The sequence below is a fragment of the Pleurodeles waltl genome, chromosome 2_2, assembly GCF_031143425.1.
Source record: "Pleurodeles waltl isolate 20211129_DDA chromosome 2_2, aPleWal1.hap1.20221129, whole genome shotgun sequence".
NCBI lineage: Eukaryota > Metazoa > Chordata > Amphibia > Caudata > Salamandridae > Pleurodeles > Pleurodeles waltl.
The window spans coordinates 1,088,979,981-1,089,002,033 of record NC_090439.1 but is presented as its reverse complement, the minus strand read 5'-3'; positions in this window follow the sequence as shown (position 1 = coordinate 1,089,002,033).

The following is a 22,053-nucleotide window of genomic DNA, read 5'->3' as shown; positions in this document are numbered from 1 at the left end:
CGGTTCTTCTCCCGGCGGGCCCCTGTTCAGCGGTTCTTGTCACGGCGGGCCCCTGTTCAGCGGTTCTTCTCCCGGCGGGCCCCTGTTCAGTGGTGCTCCACCCAGCGGGCCCCTGTTCAGCGGTTCTTGTCCCGGCGGGCCCCTGTTCAGCGGTGCTCCTCTCGGCGGGCCCCTGTTCAGCGGTTCTTGTCACGGCGGGCCCCTGTTCAGCGGTTCTTCTCCCAGTGGGCCCCTGTTCAGCGGTTCTTGTCCCGGCGGGGCCCTTTTCAGCGGTTCTTGTCCCGGCGTGCCCCTGTTCAGCGGTTCTTGTCCCGGCGGGCCCCTGTTCAGCGGTGCTCCTCCCGGCGGGGCCCTGTTCAGCGGTGCTCCTCCCGGCGGGGCCCTGTTCAGCGGTGCTTGTCCTGTGTTTCTAGGGAGCCAGACCTGGCCAAGACTTCCCGCTCAGTCGCCATCCGAACTTGCGGTCGCAGGGCCCTCCTGTGATGGAGTCCTGGGCCCGTGGGTGTCATCCGTCACAACCGGAATGGGTCTGGTGGGGTCCTCCTGGGCAGCTCGCCTGCTGCCTGACTTCTCCGCCCTGCTGCCCTTGCCCTCCTTCGCTGAAGCTCTGTGGCCCTTGCCTCCCTTGGATGATGTGGCAGGTGATGGGGCAAGGCTACTGTCCTTGGTGGCAGCCGTCTCAGTCTTGTCACGCCGGCCTTTTTTTTTTTGTCCTCTTCCCAGGGGGTGGGCTGGCTGTCCCCTTGCTGCTGGCTGATGTTCCTGCCCTAGGAGCTGGTGGACTCCAATAGCCCTGTACTATGGTCACAGTAGATGCAGGGCTGGTGGTGGCTGAGGTGCTTTTTTTACTCTTACCAGATGGAGGGGGTGGGTCAGTGATTGGAACGAGCTCAAGGTTGGAAAGGAAAACAACTTGGGAAGGACAGGGACAGGTAGGTGTAGTGGGTATGGGAGTGGAGGAAGAGGATGTGGTTGTAGGAGAGTCAAGTGTGCTGTCTTTGGGTGCAGGTGCTTGTGACGGAGGCTGTCGTGAGGTGGATGGCTGTTGGGTGGGTGGCTGCCTGCGTTTGTGTGCTTTGGAAGAGGGGGTGACAGACACACTGGGAGAGGACACAGGGGACGTGTAAATGGCAGTGGTGACTGCACGTGTGCGGACTGTAATGGAGGGTGTGCTGGTGATGGAAGTACTGGCTGATGGTGGTGTGCATGCAGGTGTGAGTGGAGACGTCACAGGGAGGGAGGAGGGAGATGAGGAGGTGGGGGACACAGAGGTGGTAGTGACAGTTGGCATGTCTGCATCTGGATGTTGCTTGGGTGAATGCTTATGGGATCTGTGGTGCTTATGTCTGGATGAGCTGCCCTTGGGTGTAGAGGTGTGTGCAGGCTGGTCTGATGGTGTGGATGGGATAGGCAGAGGAACAGGAGACTGGGACTGGGTGGAGGGAGTCAGAAGAGGGAGGCTGGAGACAGGGACAATGGCTGCCATCAGTGCTGAGGCCAGAGCGTTGAACGATCGCTGATGGGCAGCCTGACCCGAATGAATGCCCTCCAGGTATGCATTGCTCCGATGCACCTCCCTTTCTACACCCTGGATGGCATTCAAAAGGGTAGACTGCCCAACAATGAGTGTCCTGAGGAGGTCAATGACCTCCTCACTGAGGGCAGCAGGGGTAACTGGGGCAGGGCCTGAGGTGCCTGGGGCGAAGGAGATGCCCGCCTTCCTGGGCGAGCGGGGACGGAGCGAAGCCTGAGGGGCTGCTGGGAGGGTGGGGCTGGTGCGCTGGGTGGCGGCTGTACCTGTTGTGGCGGTGGGCACGGATGTTGCCACCACCGCTAGGGAGCTCCCTTCCGAGGACGTGTCGGTGTCGCTGACGTCTCCACGGGTCCCCGTTGTGGAGCTCCACTCGCCCTCCGTCTCACTGGTGTACTCGGAGTCTGTTGTATGGCCCTCCGGGGCCATGTGAGATGCAGCTCCCTCGTGCGCCGATGCCACTTCTCCTCCGCCTGATGATGCTAATGCACACATGAACAGGAAGACAAAGAAAATGGGGGGGGGGAGAAATGAAGACAGGTTGAGTGCATGCATTGGCAACACCGTTGTCGGAGAGGACAGACACAGAAGCCCCCTGCACTAGGCCGCGCAATCGGGGTACACTACTCAGTTATTGTGACTAGGCCTACAGGTCTATGGACGACAAATGCACACATGGGTGAGGCCGGACCATGGATAGCTGTACTTGGCACCCTACAGAGGTGGGGGGCGGGGGCACAGGGCCGTGTCTAACGGAGGGGCCTAGCCTACAGAATGCACCCTGGCCTGGAGATAGCCACAGCCCTCCTCCCCCACCCAGACACCTTCACTGCGCGCAAAGATAGCAGAATGTGCTGATACTCACCCCCTTGTGTCTGCTGTGATGTCCTCACGCGCCCATCCAAATCGGTGTAGGCCACCGCCAGGATCCGGGACATCAGGGGGGTCAATTGGCGGCTGGCACCCCTCCTACGTTGGGAGGCCATCCCCAGCAGAGACTCGGCGGTCTTTCTGGTCCCGCGGCGGATGTCCTCCCACCTCTTTCGGCAGTGGGTGCCCCGTCTGTTGTGGACCCCCAGGGCCCGGATGTCCTTGGCGATGGCACGCCAAATGTCGATCTTCTGGTGGCCGCTGACCTATGTGACATGTACAGGGTGGTAAAGGAAATCGCATCAGTTTTCTGCCTGATCAATGTGAGTGGCCCCCCCCTCCCCAACCTTGCCATGTGGCACATGCTCTCATCTTTCGTGCGTTGCACTCCTCATTCGCTCCCCTCCCCACCATCTTACATACACCCCACTCAACACAGGCATAGCCCATTCAACGTGCACCCTGTGTACTAACCTGTTGGTCTGGAGGACCGTAGAGTAGCGCATACTGGGGGAGGACCCCATCAACAAGTTTCTCCAATTCTTCGGAAGTGAAGGCAGGGGCCCTTTCTCCAGTCGCAGCAGCCATTGTACCTCCCAGACCGAGGTCAAAGCAGCACTTGCAGTATAGGTCCTCACCTGTGGATGATCAGGTCTCGAGTGATTAATCAGATAGAAAATGGCGGTCACGCCCGCGGCGGTGCGTACCGCGGCGGTGCGTACCGCGACGGTGCGTACCGCGACCGCCGGCGCACATCGTCATTGCCACTCATACAAGCCTTTCAATGCATAGCGATTCGTGTACTGTGCAAGCTGTGTGAACGAACCTGTGGGTTGCTTGACTCTGTGCTCCATGTTGTCCTTCCTAGGCACCGTCCGCTGGGACTTGCGAGGAGAAGGATGAATCCTCCCGTGTACCGACCGCTGGTGGACCTGTGGACAATGGAAGAACGACATATCATACTTACATACAGGCTTGACAGAGCAACTATACATGAACTATGTGCCCAGCTGGAGCCAGACCTGATGTCCCCCATTCGGCAACCCACAGGGATTCCCCCTCTGGTGCAGGTTCTGTCAGTACTCCATTTTTTGGCAAGTGGGTCTTTTCAGACAACAGTGACAATATCATCTGGGATGTCTCATCCTATGTTTTCTAAGGCTTTGTCCAGAGTGTTGTCTGCCCTGATGAAATACATGCGGAGCTACATTATTTTCCCTGAGATGGGCGAATTGGCTACAGTGAAGGGTGATTTCTATGCCCTTGGACATATCCCCAACATCATTGGTGCCATTGATGGGACCCATGTGGCTTTGGTTCCCCCCAAAGAAAGTGAGCAGGTGTACAGAAACAGAAAAAGTTATCATTCGATGAATGTCCAGGTGATCTGTTTGGCTGACCAGTACATCTCCCATGTAAATGCCAAGTTCCCTGGGTCAGTGCATGACGCGTATGTCATGCGAAATAGCAGCATCCCTTATGTGATGGAACAGCTACAGAGACACCGTGTGTGGCTAATTGGTGACTCTGGTTACCCCAACCTGTCGTGGCTACTGACCCCAGTGAGGAATCCCCGGACCAGGGCAGAGGAACGGTACAATGAGGCCCATGGGCGAACTAGGAGGATCATAGAATGGACCTTCAGGGTCCTGAAGGCCAGGTTTAGGTGCCTGCATATGACAGGGGGATCCCTAATGTACTCACCAAAGAAGGTGTGCCATATCATCGTGACCTGCTGTATGCTTCACAATCTTGCTTTGCGACGCCAGGTGCCATTTCTGCAGGAGGATGGTCCAGATGGTGGTGTTGTAGCAGCTGTGGAGCCTGTGGAGAGTGAAGAGGAGGAAGACAACGGGGACGACACGGACAACAGGGATACAGTCATACAACAATATTTTCAGTAGCACACAGGTAAGAATCACCAACGCCATTTTACATTTACTTAAGGCCTCATGCGTCTCCACTATCTGTGTTTCCCCCCAGTTCCTGTTAACTGATTTGTGACTTTCCCTTCCCTTTTCAGAGCTGTATGACCCACTGCCTGACTTCAGCTTTGTTTGCCCATGGACTAAAGCTTATTGAAATTGGTATGTTGTCATCACAAAGTAACTGGACATTATTGCACCATTATGTGTAATACATTTGTTAAGAATACAAGCAGACTCCTGTTATTTTAAGTGCAATAAGTGATTTATTTTAAGTGCTACATATAGGTACATGATTGTAAAACGGTGATGGGTGGGGTGGAGTAATGTCCATGGCAGAGTCCAGTTCTCAGTCGCACAGGTGCATTGTCCATATGCCTGGGGAAGGATGGAGCAGGGGCAGTTCAAGGTTGGACAGGGTGACAATGTGGGACAGTGGGATGACATCAGGGGGTATCTTAGGCTGGCGGGGGTCTTGCAATCCTACTCTGTCTTCTTGTGAGATCTCAGGTTCCGCTTGCGGGGTGGTTCTTCTTCTGCAGGAGGTGGGGTTCTGGTGGCCTGTCGTTCTGTGGGGGCCTCCTGTCCACTAGCGCCGGCGGAGGTGGTAGGCTGTTCCTGGCCTGGGCTAGTGACAGGGGCCCTTTGGGGTGCCACATGGTCCCGCAATGTGGTGACGATCTGGGTAAGGGCCACGACGATGGTCCCCATTGCGGAACCGATGTTCCTCAGTTCCTCCCTGAACCCCATGTACTGTTCCTCCTGCAGTGCCTGGATCTCCTGGAACCGGGCCAGTACCGTCGCCATTGTCTCCTGGGAGCGGTGGTATGCTCCCATGATGGAGGAGAGGGCCTCTTGGAGAGTCGGTTCCCCGGGCCTGTCCCCCCCGTCGCACAGCAGCCCTCCCAGTTCCCCTGTGTTCCTGGGCCTCTGTCCCCTGGACGGTGTGCCCACTACCACTGCCCCCAGGTCCCTGTTGTTGTTGGGGTGGTGGGTCAACCTGGGTGCCCTGTAGTGGTGGACACACCGCTGATTGACGTGTCCTGGAGACAGAGGCATGGGCCCGCTGGGTGGGAGCTGTGCTGGTGTTCCCAGAGGGGGTTGGGTCTGGTGTAGCTTGTGGCTGTCTGTGGGGAACCGACTGTCCAGAGGTCCCCGATGGGCCGGGCTGGTCATCTGGCTCCAGGGAGACAGAGCTGCTGTCATCGCTGGGGGCCTCTTCTGGGGGTGGGATGGACATCTCTGGACCCTCCGTGGCAGTGTGGTGGCATCCGGGTCCTGCAGGGGTATAAAGGTATGGTTATTGCTTCTGTGTGTGGCATTTCGTGTGATGGGTGGGTGTCCGTGTACCCAAGTGCAGGCATTCCCTTGTGGGGGATTTTGTGAGGGTGGCTTGTGGGGGTGATGTGTGTGTGCAGTGGGCATGCTTTGGTGATGGGTGTCCATGCTTTGTGGTCGCATGCAGGGCTTGGTGTTGGGATGGGTGGGTTGTGATGGTGAGCCTTTTGCTAGGAGTTGGTGTGATGGGGGTGGGGGTGAGGGTGGGGGTATGATTTGGCATGCAGGTGGGGTGGGGGTGGGAAGCAGTAGTGAAGATTTGACTTACCAGAGTCCATTCCTCCGCCTACTCCTGCGAGGCCCTCAGGATGCAGGATGTGCAAGACTTCCTCCTCCCATGTGGTAAATTCTGGGGGAGTAGGTGGGGGTCCGCCGCCAGTCTTCTGCACCGCAATGTTGTGCCTTGATACCATGGAACGCACCTTCCCCCGTAGGTCGTTCCATCTCTTCCTTATGTCATCCCGATTGCGTGGATGCTGTCCCACCGCGTTGACCCTGTCCACTATCCTTTGCCATAGCTCCATCTTCCTGGCAATTGTGGTGTGCTGCACCTGTGCCCCGAAGAGCTGGGGCTCTACACGGACTATTTCCTCCACCATGACCCTGAGTTCTGCGTCACTGAACCTGGGGTGTCTTTGGGGTGCCATGGGGTGGTGTGGATGAGGTGTGGGGTGGCGTTTGTGGTGATGAGTGTGGTGCGTGTGGTGGTGTGTGGTGTTTGGTGCGTGGATTCTGTGTGGGTGATGGTGTTGTGTGCCTCTGTGTTGTGGGATTGTCTATTCTGTGCTCTGTCTCTAGCCTTCGTCAATAATTACGGGTCGTAGGGGTTTGTGGGTGATGTGGGTGTGTGTTTTATATTGTGTTGGGTGTGTGGGAGTGGTGTTAGTATGTGTATCAGGTGTGCGTGTTTCAAACTGACCAATGTGGCTGAGTTTTCTATGTGTGTGTGTATTTTGACCGCGGCGGTGTGTACCGCCAATGGAATACCGCGTTTGAAAGACCGCCGCGTGGATTTGTGGGTCGGAATGGTATGGGCGTATTTCTGTTGGCGTGACGGTGGAGGTTTGGTCATCGCCATTTTTTCGCTGACCTTTGGTGTGGCGGACTTTTGTGGATGTCGGGTTTTTGGCGGTTTGCCAGTTGCGGGTTAGAATGACCGTGGCGGTTTACCGCGGCGGTGTTATGGCGGTCTTCTGACCGGCGGTAAGTGCCTTTTCCCGCCGAGGTCAGAATGACCCCCAAAGTCTCTTCAAGCAGTTCGGAAAAGAATAACTAAACTCTCAAAAGAATGGGGAGAATGGTGCATCGCCACTCGGTGCAGTCCAGCTAAGTTAGATTTCCTAAAACTACTTCCCACATCCCTATTGGTTAAAGAATCACATGTTCACATTTAGTCCAGTGAAATTAAACCCCTAAATCTACACTTCTACTAGCATTTGGTTCACATGTCGATGACTGGCTCCTTGTCTTCTGTTCCCATAGTTGGGCCTGTCAGGTATCAATATTGTTGCAGCTTATACTCCAGTCAGTGCATCCATTGTCTTCTCCTGGGAAGGTCAGTCTTACACACTATGCTAAACATTGTTTCACTAGCAAGCACATCATCTTCTAGCAAGCAGTTCTCATGAGAAAGACTTTCAGCTACAAGCACTTGGTTGGCACAGTGGAAAATCACAATTACATTTTCTAAGAAGACATTTTAAAAGTCGATTAAGAAATGCAGCTTGCCATAAGGTTGTACAACTAGGCCAAGACCTCCCTAAGTTAGGGCCTATGATTCATAAAGCTAATACATAATGCATAACCTTTAATATGACATATTACTACATTAATCAAGCATAAACTCAACTTTTTATATCAATAAGCCAATAATAAGTACACTTCGTGAACATTAGCGACCATTCTGATGGGCGCTACTTCAAATGTGTGCCTTATTTTTCTCTACCTTAGTACACTTTCTGTACAAATTCCACACTCAAAATACATGAATAATCATTATTAATTCCAGCATTAACAGTAGCAGATGTGCTAACAACTGAGTAACTGATAAGTATAAATATATTTTGAATATATGAAAATGTTTATGTCTAGAATATGATATGCATTAATGTTAAGTGTATGTTATTTGTAGTAAATGTTTATAACACACTTCTATGCCATGACTTAGTGAAACAGATTGAGTCTGAAAAATCGTCAGCACCTCAGCAATTTCAATGACGCTACGAACCCACCATGCACCTCACAAGCAGCAAACACATTAAACATCCTTCATTAGCCCTAGGGTGTCACTCCACAAACTGTCATCAGATGCTAAAACCAAGAATGAGAGGAGACAAAAACAGCCAAAAACAGTGAGGAGCCAGGCATTTTTAGGAGTCTGGAATCTAACATTAAAAACTTTAGCAACCTACGGTGCTGCTGTTTAAGTCAGTAAACTTATTCCCTGAATATACATCACAAGGTATGCATGGCATCCGCAGCCAAGGGACATATGAAACTGTTGACATCCTGTATGGGTTGGCTATATTCATCTTCCGGAGATAAGGAAAGCATAGACTTTCAAAAGGCAAAGCAAACAGATTAAAGAGAGTTGAGAAAAGTTGCATGGGCAGCCACATAATTTATTTTGAACAGCAGTCCTTCTCCTTGAATATGCTGAAGTTTTAAGAATAGGGTTTACAATGAACAGCGAGTCTCTAAATCAACTGCGCACCTCAGACATTACCAATATCTTGAGAAGTACACCTGGCCAGGCTTCAGAGAAGACCCTATTACAATCTAATTATATGGAAAGCACCAACTGGGAGAAGACCGTGGTAGTCGCTGTGAATATCCAACCCAGGAATCATAACTTGGGGTGGCTTTCCATAACACTCAATTCTGGAACCAAAACAGATTTCTGAATCTATGGGAGAAATCTATCAAAGGCAGAAATCCCATTCATTTAGACGTAATGTCCTAGAATGCAGCATGTGACATTCTTAGAGGGATATAATCTTCATTATTTCCAGGAAACATGGGGCCAGATTTAAGAAACGTGATGTTGCACCCAGTGCAGTGCCACTTTTCTGGCACTCCTTGGCACCCCCCTCACCACTCCACCCCTCCCTCAAACACCAGTATGTGTGCGCCATATCCAAGATATGGCGCACCTTGGCGGTAGGGAAAGAGCATCAGAATTTTTTACAATAGTTCGGAGCTGTTAGAAATGGGGTTTTTGGTTGGCAGTCAGGTTACCCTCTGTCCAAGCAAGAACCCTCACTCTAGTCAGGGTAAGTCACACACAATCCAAAATTACCCTGTGCCCACCCTCTGGTAGCTTGGCACGAGCAGTCAGGCTTAACTTAGAAGGCAATGTGTAAAGTATTTGTGCAATAAATCATACAATAACACAATATAGCGCCACAAAAATACACCACACAGTGTTTAGAAAAATACATAATATTTATCAGGATAATTGTAGGTCAATACGAATAAAGATGCAATGTGAAATTGTAGAGATATCACTGAAAAGTGATATAAAGGGCCTCATTCCGAGGCCGGCGGGCGGCGGTCGCCGCCCGCCTGGCGGGAACCGCCATATGGCCGCTGAGGCCATTCTGGCTTTCCCACTGGGCTGGCGGGCGACCGCCAGAAGGCCGCCCGCCAGCCCAGCGGGAAACCCCTTCCCACGAGGAAGCCGGCTCCGAATGGAGCCGGCGGAGTGGGAAGGTGCGACGGGTGCAGTTGCACCCGTCGTGAATTTCAGTGTCTGCTAAGCAGACACTGAAATTCTTTGTGGGGCCCTCTTACGGGGGCCCCACGACACCCCATACCACCATCCTGTTCCTGGCGGGCGAACCGCCAGGAACAGGATGGCGGTATGGGGTGTCGGAATCCCCATGGCGGCGCAGCAAGCTGCGCCGCCATGGAGCATTCCTGAGGGCAGCGGAAAACCGGCGGGAGTCCGCCCGTTTTCCCTTTCTGACCGCGGCCAAACCGCCGCGGTCAGAATGCCCTTGAGAGCACCGCCAGCCTGTTGGCGGTGCTCTCGTGGTCGTTGACCCTGGCGGTCAATGACCGCCAGGGTCACAATGACCCCCAAAGTGTCTTAAGTCTTTAAAAAGCAAACAAAGTCTCTTTCAAGCACAAAGTACCTGGTTTAAGGTGGAAAATCTCCGCAAAGGGGCCGCAGAAGAAGAGATACGTGGAAAAATGGTGTGTGCGTCGATTTCTCCCCTGCACACACGGACTTGCGTCGTTATTTTTCACGGGAGGAAGTCGTGCGTTGTTTTCCGGCACGCGGACAGTCTCTTTCCGTGGGTCGCGGGATTACCAGATGTCCCGGGGTCTATGCGTGGATTCTCCTGCTTGTTTTCCGCCTGCCTGTCGTTCCACGGGGCTGTGTGTCAAAGTTTCGCTCTCACAGCAGGCGTCGCGTCGATTTCCCCTCTGGAAGTCGGGCGGCGTTGTCCTTGCGAGGCCGTGCGTAGAAGTTCCGGTCGTCCCGAAGGCGTTGCATCGATTACCATCGGTGTGCGGCGTTTTTCTCGCCGCGGAGCAAGCTGTGCATCGAAATTTTCAGCGCACGAAGAGTCCAAATGAAAAAGAGAAGTCTTTTTGGTCCTGAGACTTCAGGGAACAGGAGGCAAGCTCTATCCAAGCCCTTGGAGAGCACTTTTACAGCCAGACAAGAGTTCAGCAAGGCAGCAGGGCAACAGCAAGGCAGCAGTCCTTTGTAGAAAGCAGTCAGGTGAGTCCTTTAGGCAGCCAGGCAGTTCTTCTTGGCAGGATGCAGGTTCTGGTTCAGGTTTCTTCTCCAGCAAGTGTCTGATGAGGTAGAACAGAGGCCCTGTTTTATACCCAAATGTGCCTTTGAAGTGGGGGAGACTTCAAAGAGTGGCTAAGAAGTGCACCAGGTCCCCTTTCAGTTGAATCCTATCTGCCAGGGTCCCAGTAGGGGGTGTGGCAGTCCTTTGTGTGAGAGCAGACCCTTCACCCTCCCAGCCCAGGAAGACCCATTCAAAATGCAGATGTATGCAAGTGAGGCTGAGTACCCTGTGTTTGGGGTGTGTCTGAGTGAATGCACAAGGAGCTGTCAACTAAGCCCAGCCAGACGTGGATTGTAAGTCACAGAAAGATTTAAGTGCAAAGAAATGCTCACTTTCTAAAAGTGGCATTTCTAGAATAGTAATATTAAATCCAACTTCACCAGTCAGCAGGATTTGGTATTACCATTCTGGCCATACTAAATATGACCTTCCTACTCCTTTCAGATCAGCAGCTACCACTTCAATACTGTATGAGGGCAGCCCCAATGTTAGCCTATGAAGGGAGCAGGCCTCACAGTGTAGTGTGGTTAGTTTTACGTATTCATTGCGCTTTAGCTTCAGGCTTTAGGCCTTTGTGCACTTTGCCCTGAATATATTTTATTCATTTGCTGACAGCTTAGAGCCTCTGTGCACTTTGCTCTATATGCTTTTTATTAGGCTTCGTACTGTTATTTTTCAAATAACCAGTTCTACGGTGTTGTTTTTTATTCATATCACACTGTTTTGCCTACTTCAGCACTGGAGTTCTCCATAACATATTTACTCTGTGCCTCAGTCAAGGATACAGTCTGGTACATTGCCGAAAGACGTGGTAGGAGTTTAGACTTGGCATTCCTGCGTAGGGACATTTTGTGATCACGATGACATGTTAGTTATAAAATCACTTCCTTGTCCCAATAAACGCAAGAGGGAGATTCCGACCAGGGAACCACAACTAGACGCTGACTGCCTCATTGCAGATGCTGAACCAAGATCACAGGTCTTTGCTCAGGTATGAGGGCTGATGTCTCCACAGTGATTCTAATAGGCAAGCTAGAAGCTTAACATGCTGTACTCTAAATAGAACAAGCAGAGGGAGAGTAGAAACTGTTAGACTATATGATAGCTTTGTTCTTATGTTTTACTCTCCTGGTGACTATTTCAATCCTACTGTGTTGTATTGTTCTGGTTATTGCGGCTCACGCCTTAATATCTAAAATACAGTCGTTTTATTAAAAACAATATATAAAACTTATACTGTCTTTGTCATTTGTATATGAGATCATATTGGAAATAAGAGAGTTGGTTTGGATCTGAGTAACCACGACTTCCCTGAGAAGTTCCAAAGATGTTATGCGTTCGGCTGCCGAATCATTCCTTCCACATGGGAGAAATGAGGCACTGCTAGTTAGCCGGAGCAAAAAACGGATTTAGGGTGACAGAGCTCTTTACACGTGGGTCAGACTCAGTCCCCCACACCGTTATAGATCCTGCTACCTAGATATCCAGTAGTCTCATTTAGAATAATGAGAGCCCACGCGACATGGCGCCGCCAACGTTTGGTCTGGCTCTAATGATTAGGTCCGACTGACTCTCTTGGTCCCATATATATTTTGACTCCTCGGTTCCGTATACGGAGACGTCCGTGGGGCTGAGGGTTTCCGCCGCCGCGGCATAGGTGCTTCCTATTGCTTAGTGGTTGGTTGTTCAAGCTTGAACTTTGAAAGGAAAAACCCCGATATTGGTGTGCCTTCTCTGACCTGAAGCTATTTTTTATAAAATGGCGAATCCTAATGTAGTGAATATAGCAATTAATATGCGTCACCCGCTCACGGGACATCTGTTGACACATGGACTGACAGTCCAGGGGGGTCCAGTCACTTTTGTGGTGGACGCCCATGCAGCCTATAGAACGGAACTTTTTTATTCTTGGGTCGGATTTCCAGCAGTGGATGGGGGAACAAATACTTTTCACGAATACACTGTTGCGAATGTCCCTGGACAATACAGGGCTTACGCTTATTTAGAAATACCTCTATCTTATCAAGAACACCATAATTGGCTTGATGGCGCCCTCCCACACTCAGTAGCACAAGTTAGGTTAGGTCCACTGAGTAATGATGGTCCTACCTGGCCTTTATTGGCTACATATACACCTCATCCTGCGGTTGCTCAATTGGCAGTGGTTGAAGTTCGTCGTTTATATACAGAATTAACGGCTACATATAGACGATTAGTTCAGTTTGTAATGCAGACACTAAATACGAATGCAGCGCGTGCTGCTCCAGCGCACCCTCAGGCAGTGGTTCCGGGTATTAATCCGGCCACTGTACACTCTGTTATGGGTAAAGTACCGGCTAAACGAGAGGAGACTCCATTTTGGCTGGCGCAAAAAATTAATACGCTGGAAGCAGTATTTCCCCATACGGGACCTCAGAATAAACATAGAATTTTGACGATGTGTTTGCCGTACAGGATGGTTCCTCCGATGGACCTTTGTAATACCTGGGGCACGGTGTTTGCCGCGCTCTACACTACGGCACACGGTACACCGACATTAGCTAATTTACCGGACGTACTTAAACAGATTCAAGATGAATATGGGGCTGCCCCTGCCTTAGATTTGGGCATGCAGTTGCTGGGCAATTTTGCCACAGTTTCTTCTATTATTTTGAGTAATCTCAAAGGAGAGGCAGTAGCACTAGCAGTGCGAATGCGTCTTCGGGATGTTCCGCTGCTTAATCAGGAGCGGGAGCTTCCGAGAATAATAGCGGAAATATATTCTAGTATTGGTCGTGATAGCCTGGGGGCTAGACCACAAAAACCCCAGTTACAGGGTAAAAATAATAAAGAAAATAGTAAACAGCAACAACCTGAGGGTTCGAAAAAGCGCTGGGAAAAGAAACAGCAAACACCTAAGAAAGATGGTGGGCAGTCTCCGCAACCGGAGGCCCCACAGAATAAGTATAATCTCAGGAATAGGGATACTTTGAAGACGCCTGATAGATATCAATATACTGATACACGCCAATCTCGTTCCTTTCAGGACTCCTCGGAAAAGAGAAGTGAGAGAGGTGGGCGGTCAGAGCGGAGGACGGAGTACGTGAAACCGAGACAGGATTCACAACGCTCAGCGGAGGTTTCTATTAAACAAGAAGAGAAACCGCTGCAACAAAAACAGCAATTTAAAAAGAAGAAAGTGGCAGCAGTCTCAGTTAGACATGCCGCTCAAGAAGAGAGTTCTCTTGACGAACAAGACATGGGCGTTAGCACTGTTAAACAGCGCGGCAGAGGTCACAATAGTTCGCCGGAATCTTCTAGAGCATCTGGAGGTGAAAGCAACTGATGACTTCATACAAGTCGAGACGGCGGATATGCGAGTCTCTGATCCTGATAGAGTATATGAAGTGACTCTGCGATTGGAAGGGGACATTGACCGTATTATAAACGCCATTTTTTGGGACCATGTGGTAAAATCATATGATGTTCTGCTGGCCGAACAAGATTGACCACCTGACTTTGTTCGCGACTGTCCGGGTGGGGAGGAGGTTATTACACCTTCCTTCTCACCACTTGTTCCGAGAGAACTAGCGGAGTCCTATAGTAAATCATGGGCTCTAGCACAGGCTCCCGCCTTGTATAGAAATAACATGGGGTGGGACAGACAATCACCTTATCATGTAATTCCGATAAAGGGCGAACCTCAGCCGAAACCGCAGTATCCTATCAAATTTGAAGCAAGGGCATCGGTTAGGAAAATTCTTACACAATTGGAATATCAGGGCATAATGGAGCCCTGTGTCTCGCCGATGAATAATCCCTTGTTTCCGGTTGCTAAACCGGACCATTCATATAGGATAGTGGTGGATTATAGACATTTGAATAGTCATACACGCACATATGCAATACAGAATTCACACAGCGCAGCGCTTATGAATAATATAGTGCGTAAAAAATACAAGACAACATTAGATATCTCGAATGGATTTTTCTGCCAGAATATAGCGCCCGAGAGTCGGGACTATACCTGTTTCAGTGCGTTTGGCTCTCAGAAAATATTTTGTCGTTTGCCTCAGGGGTATAAGAATAGCCCAGGACTGTTTTCGGCTCGTGTAACTGAAATGCTGCATGAGTTCGACCCTGAAGCGTTATCATATGTTGATGACATGTATCTGACAGATGATGAGATTCTGCAACATCTAAGGCGTGTATCGCGCATTGTTGTGGGGTTTGCTGATATTGGCTATAAGTTTAATTTTAAGAAATCAAAGATTGCCTTCCTCAGCGTCATTTTACTGGGATATGAGTTGTCGAGTAAGGGCAAGAGCCTAGCGCCACAATTTTTGGAGAAATGTGCTTTATTGCAGCCTACTAATACGGTTCGGAAGCTCCAGTCATTGTTGGGGTTTCTGAATTTTGGCAGAACTTACATTCCTGAATATGCGACGCGTATAAAACCCTTATACGAGTTGATTCGCCCGAATTTTTCGAGTAGATTTTGGACGATTGAACATACACACATACTGCGAGAGTTACAGAGTGATCTCTTAGCAGTTAAACACTTACACACACGGGACAATAAGACACATTTAGTCATCAGGGTGATACCTGGGGCTGTTGGGTTTACTTATGTCACCTTTAATGAAGGGGAGACAGTCCCGATTGCATACAAGTCTCACTTGTATTCTGCTGCAGAACAACGTTTTGCACAAACTGAGAAAATTCTCACTGCAGTACAGATGGCTGTTATTAAAGAAAGACCGCTGGCCCAGGGTCAACGCATCGTTGTAGTTTCCCCGATTCCGGCCTTAGAGGCTGTTACAAAAGCGAGTGTTCCTAATTCGAAAGCTTTACACCTGCGATGGATACAATGGGCTACGTCTTTGACAGCCACTGATGTAGATTATGTATTTGACCCTAAACTGCAGACTCAAGAATTCCTTCAATATGAAATGGAATACCCTGTTCCTGCTGGTACGTTGCCTATTGACCAATATCAAGTGGTCATGTATCCCGATGGCTTTGCGCAACCAGCGGTTGGGACTAAACAACAGTATTCTGCTGCATGTGCGGTGGTGAGCGGCACTATGGAGGGGGAAGTGTTCTGCCCCTGACATACTTATACTAAAACCTTGGAAGATTGCACGGCACAGCTGGCTGAGCTCAAAGCTCTATTGTTAGCATTGGAGCACGCGGATCCGGCGACTTTAACCTTGCTGGTCTGTGACTCCTACTACTGTGTGCAGTCTTTCAACGAATATCTACACTATTGGAAGATGAATGGGTTCAGAGATTTTAAAGGCAACACCATTAAACATAAAATGTTGTGGGGTAAGGTTGCAGATCTGAAGGAAACGCTTCCTAAAGTCCATGTTGTACATACACTTGGACACCAGCGCGTTGGAATACACGTTGCTGGGAATACTTTGGCTGATGAAGCCGCGAAATCGGCAGTGGCTGTCGCCACTGTGGCCTCAGTGACTCGTTCGAGTTCCAAACCAGACACAGAAATTTCGGCTGCCATAAAGGCTATGGCTGCTGGCACGCCCTTTCCTAAAGGATTTCCTTCAAAATATAGTTACTGCTTGAATGGTGCGCTGAATGCTACTGTTACAATTCCAGGCATTGGTGTACGTGAAATTCCCAATAAGATTGAGAGACCTCGATTAATTTTTGCAGCACATGAGGGGGTGGCTTCTGCACATGCTGGGGTGGCTGCCACGATTTCACTTTTACAGGCTTGTTACTGGTGGCCTGGTCTCTATAAAGAGACGAAGCAATATGTCCTTTGTTGTGACGTTTGTCAACAAATTAAAGCATCGTCGGCTAGACGCCCGCAGCAGACGCCCCTTCTGATTTCAAATAAACCATTACAGTGTGTGTACTTGGATCATTGTGGTCCGCTGACACCAGATAGTGCATACAAATATATCTTGGTTGCTGTAGATTCGTGCTCCAGATTTGTGTGGGTCTGGCCACAATGCTCGGCTGACGCTCGAACTGTTAATAAAGATTTGCGCATCTTTGTCGATATATTTGCAGTTGCGGCTTTTCATTCGGACCAGGGCCCTGCTTTTGCCTCTAAGGCATTCAGGGACACCATGGCTTCGTTGGGGGTCCAACTCCAATTCTCATCTCCATTTCATCCTGAGGGAAATTCTGTCGTGGAGCGTTTAAATCGTGATTTAAAGCAGTCCTTAACGGCCAGAGTTATAGGTACGGGTCGTGGTTGGCTAGCCCACCTATATGGAGTACAGAGAGCACTTAATAACTTGCCTAGAAGGTCACTGGGGGGTCGTACTTCATATGAGTGCCTGTTTGGAACACGAATGTATGTTCCTGATCTAGATGGTCCTGGTGTGGAGGCGGCAGATACGCCCTTTGACATAAATGATCGTGTCACTGTTTTGCAGGATTTACAACAATTCCGTGAAGATAACTCTTCTGCCAGTGCTGCCTCCTCAGGAATTAAGGATGAGCCAGTAACACCTACTGGTTGGATACCCAGGATTGGGGATCTAGTGCGTGAAAAGGTCGCAGTTAAAAAATAATTTGGTCCTTCTTATCGAGAACCTGTCCCTGTGTTGGGGGTGAGCGGCACGAGAACTGTGATTTTACCGCCGCTGTGAGGGGCCAAAGGAAATCGCTTTGTTTCCATTGATAATGTCAAGTTACAACATGTGGCCGATTCTGCACAGCAGACCAAGAGGGACACCCAGTAGTTCCGGAATCCCTCTCACTACTGGGGAGGAAGTCCCGCTGCAGGTGATTTACACCGACACTGTTTCCTCTCCGAGCTTGGGGAGGGTGGATGATGATCTTGCGATTGTTCCACCGACGGCGATTAATATGGAATCTTTTGATCAAATTGCTGTACGTTCTACTGATGTTTCTGAACATGTGGTTTATAGCGTGCCACGGCGAGAGCCTCCATCTGCTTCTTCGTTCACAGTTGCACCTTTTGCAAGAACTGCTTCTGGCTGCTTCAACGACGCTGATAATGATGTGTCCGGCTCCTCGTCCTCGATGTCTTCTGTCCACGGTCCACGACGGCTGCTGGGATGGCTTAAACAAACATATTTTGTTTTTCCTTGGAACTATTTTTGGCTGTTTTTGGCCGTGATGACTATTTTGTTATGGTTGGGATTTGTGGTTACTTTTTTTCTGATAATATATGGTCATTTTCTTCCTGATCGATCTGACATTGAGCACGTAGAGACTGTGTTAAAACCGCATTTTTCGTCTCATATGGTTCGAAGAGATTTGTCCACTGTTAACATTTCTGCGATACCAGTTCCGGATGGAATTGTGTGGGATAAAGTAATGTTTGATATACATGGTCCCACTGAATTGATTCAAATACCGTATGTCCTCAAATTATCAATGAATGATATTGTTATACCTGGCATTGTTTCTGATGATTGGGATGTGAAGACAGTAGATTCTATGCTAACGGATTTGCAATATTATACTGTCTATGACGATGATGATGCTTACCAGTTTAGAGATAATCATGGTGACATGTTTTGTTACAACTATTATGGACACAACTTTATTCATAAAGCTAGTAGCCCTAAGCCCATGTTTAATTATGTGCAATGGGAACATTGCTCGATTCCTCCACAAGGAAGTTCGAAAACGTATTATGATAAATTTGCATATTTTTCTGGGCATGATCAACGGAATGCTAAGTCCTACTATTTTAAAGTTGCACCGTATTCTAATAAGCAAATGTTATTGACCGATACTAAATTACTGTATTCAAATTTGTTTGTATCTAAACTTTCGGTCGAGGGGTATGAATACTGGTTTAAAACTGTTGACTTAAAAAGTGTTTGGGGTTCGAAAAATTGGCAAATGCAAGGCAGGGACACGTTATTTAGAGCATGTATTATCCCTGTGCAGATGATTTTCCTCAATGACACAGTACAACAGACTAGCTGTTTGGGCTTAGCAACAATTAGGGAGTTGACTTTGCCTAGTATACCTGTCCCTTCTAAATTAACAAATTGGTAGCACTATGTGAATGCTACTTTTAGTGACTTTACACATTGGGTCCAGAATGGTACGCTTAACACTTCATCGTTACATCCAGGCGGGTGGTTATTATGGCCTGTAGACACTAATGTGTGTCATCAATGTTTTGTCACCTCTTCAGGGGGGTCCAGGACTAGTAGGGCAGACCCTCGTTACGTATCACCAGAACATGCTGATATTATAACTACAGTGTGGGGAAGCTTTGTCAGCAATGGTTGAAGTCATCCACGCTGGATGCAGTTAAGTCACATCTCACGTTACTGTCTAATGATACTGATTTACAAGATTTTTTGTCAGGTCCCAAAGTACCACAGAAGAAAAGGTTCTTATACGAGGTTTATAATGAGATTTGGAAGCTTTCACAACAAGAGTCTGCAGCCCGGTTGAGGCAGATTGATCAGGAAAATCTGATGCAGACTTTGGGCCTCATTCTGACCCTGGCCAGCGGCGGTAGCCGCCGGCCTGGCGGGGACCGCCAGAATACCGCTGCGCGGTCAAAAGACCGCCGCGGGTATTCTGGGTTTCCCGCTGGGCTGGCGGGTGACCGCCAGAATACCGGTGCGCGGTCAAAAGACCGCCGCGGGTATTCTGGGTTTCCCGCTGGGCTGGCGGGCGACCGCCAGAAGGCCACCCGCCAGCCCAGCGGGAAACACCCTTCCATGAGGATGCCGGCTCCGAATGGAGCCGGCGGAGTGGAAGGGGTGCGACGGGTGCAGTTGCACCCATCGCGATTTTCAGTGTCTGCATGGCAGACACTGAAAATCTTTGTGGGGCCCTGTTACGGGGGCCCCACGACACCCCATACTGCCATTCTCTTCCCGGCGGCCAAAACCGCCAGGAACAGGATAGCGGTATGGGGGTCAGAATCCCCATGGCGGCGCAGCAAGCTGCGCCGCCATGGATGATTCCCCAGGGCAGCGGGAAACCGGTGGTACACCGCCGGTTTTCCGTTTCTGACCGCGGCTGTACCGCCGCGGTCAGAATGCCCATGGGAGCACCGCCAGCCTGTTGGCGGTGCTCCAGCGGTCGTTGGCCCTGGCGTTTTTTACCGCCAGGGTCAGAATGACCCCCTTTGTCTGTTGTTGATAATGGCATGCATACCCTTTCTGACCGTGTTTACACGATTGACAGCATTGTTTCCTCTGCCATTGACATTATTAAATCGGACATGTCTTCTTTATATCATGGGCAGAGTCAGACGCGGTCCATCATGCAGCTGGGTTGGACTCTTCAGACTTTGAAGGCGGGTCGCGTTCCATGGCAGCACGTTCGTGCCAGAGAGATCTTTATCTCTTTTAATTTGACTCGTCAACAACAACTGATGGCTAAAAAGGAAGCGACATATGTTATGTTAAATATTGAGAAATTAGAGAAACTGCCTTTCACAGTAGCTGAGATTCCGTCAGCTGAATGGTTGATTCATGGGGTTATTAATTTGCCTATCTCTACTTTGCAATTTACTTCGTGTTTGAAGCACATTCCGGTGGGTAGATAGGAACTATTGGGAGACAGTTACATACACGAGGTGTGGGACCTTCCCTTTCAGTACAGATGTGTTAATGGTTTGAAGGAGGTTTTTCTTAGCGGCAGCGAATGCGAAGCTTCTGTCAGCCATTCAATTGTTTGTAAACAGCTGTCCTTGCACGGGGCGTGTAACGCTTCGATTGCTAACTTAGCTTGTTATCTGAAGGGAGTTCCAGTCCCGGTTATTAAAAACACTTTCCAGGTGCTTTCTAACGGCAGTTACATTGTTCTTAACAGCGAACGCTGCTGTGGCATGCGTGCCGGAATAGTTTACGTGCTGCGGGAATGTGTTGTTTCCCCCCACTCAATTTAGGGAGGTAGCGGACATCTGGCCTCATATTGCTACTTCCAAGGTTGATTTCGACAAGTCGAGTCGGCTAAAAGCTTTATTGTTTCAAAAGCATGTGGCCCTTACATCTGCTAGCGAGACCTACGCACTTCAGATGGCAAGTTCATCCGCGGAGATACAGTCCCTTTTGAATACTAACTTTCCGAATCACTTCGGTGAACTTGTGGGACGTATATTTAATGCATCCAGCACTGCTGGTATTGCACATTTTTTCAAAGTCGTTGGTGTTGGTTTTGCTCATACCTTCTCTTCCATATTCGGTTTGATACCTTCGGCTATACATTCTATTTTCGGAAGCATTTTTGGGGGTTTCCCGATTACTTTGGCTTTACTGGCTGGAGTCTTGCTGTTGTTGCTATTTTTTCGCAATGGCTGTCCCGTCACTACGAGATCCTGTATTGCTGCTCCCGTCAGCGCAGCTGTGTCGTGAACGCATGATGCAGCATTTTGGAGCGACACTCCTGGGACATTTGGAGTGTGACTGGTCTCTGTCATTCAGACCGGTTTTGGATTGTGTGCAACCCGTGTTTCGATGCCTTTGGTGCTCGTTTGAACATGCACTGGCTCTCTGTCTCTCATTGCAGCGCCCTCCAATGGTCGATACTGATCTGTTGATGTTCCCGATTAGGGCTCATTCCCAGACTTGTGCACTACGGATGCGCTTGCTTCGTGAGGCGGTTTATGAGATTCCCTTCCTGGAGGAAGATGGTATTGTCTCTTTCATAGGCACTGCACGGGGTGCCGCCCTGAATGGTTTTGGGGCTTTGGATCACACCTGCTCCATGGTACTTTGTGGCGTGGATCTTCCGATATTGACATGTATCGAAGTGGAGGAACTCCTGCGTTCTATTGCTTCTATCTGACGATTGGATTTTTACGAAATTGACACTATATTGAATTTGGCTTTATGCTCACATGTTACCTAAATTTATGACTTTGTTGTCTTCTCACCTTGTCGAAATAATTGTTTTAGGTATTGTTTATATTTAGGGCATCCTTTTATATTATTGGAACCACTTGCTACCGACAAGAGGAGGGTGTAGTGTGGTTAGTTTTACGTATTCATTGCGCTTTAGCTTCAGGCTTTAGGCCTTTGTGCACTTTGCCCTGAATATATTTTATTCATTTGCTGACAGCTTAGAGCCTCTGTGCACTTTGCTCTATATGCTTTTTATTAGGCTTCGTACTGTTATTTTTCAAATAACCAGTTCTACGGTGTTGTTTTTTATTCATATCATACTGTTTTGCCTACTTCAGCACTGGAGTACTCCATAACATATTTACTCTGTGCCTCAGTCAAGGATACAGTCTTGTACATTGCCGATAGACGTGGTAGGAGTTTAGACTTGGCATTCCTGCGTAGGGACATTTTGTGATCACGATGACATGTTAGTTATAAAATCACTTCCTTGTCCCAATACACGCAAGAGGGAGATTCCGACCAGGGAACCACAACTAGACGTGACTGCCTTGTTGCAGATGCTGAACCAAGATCACAGGTCTTTGCTCAGGTATGAGGGCTGATGTCTCCACAGTGATTCGAATAGGCAAGCTAGAAGCTTAACATGCTGTGCTCTAAATAGAACAAGCAGAGGGAGAGTAGAAACTGTTAGACAATATGATAGCTTTGTTCTTATGTTTTACTCTCCTGGTGACTATTTCAATCCTACTGTGTTCTATCGTTCTGGT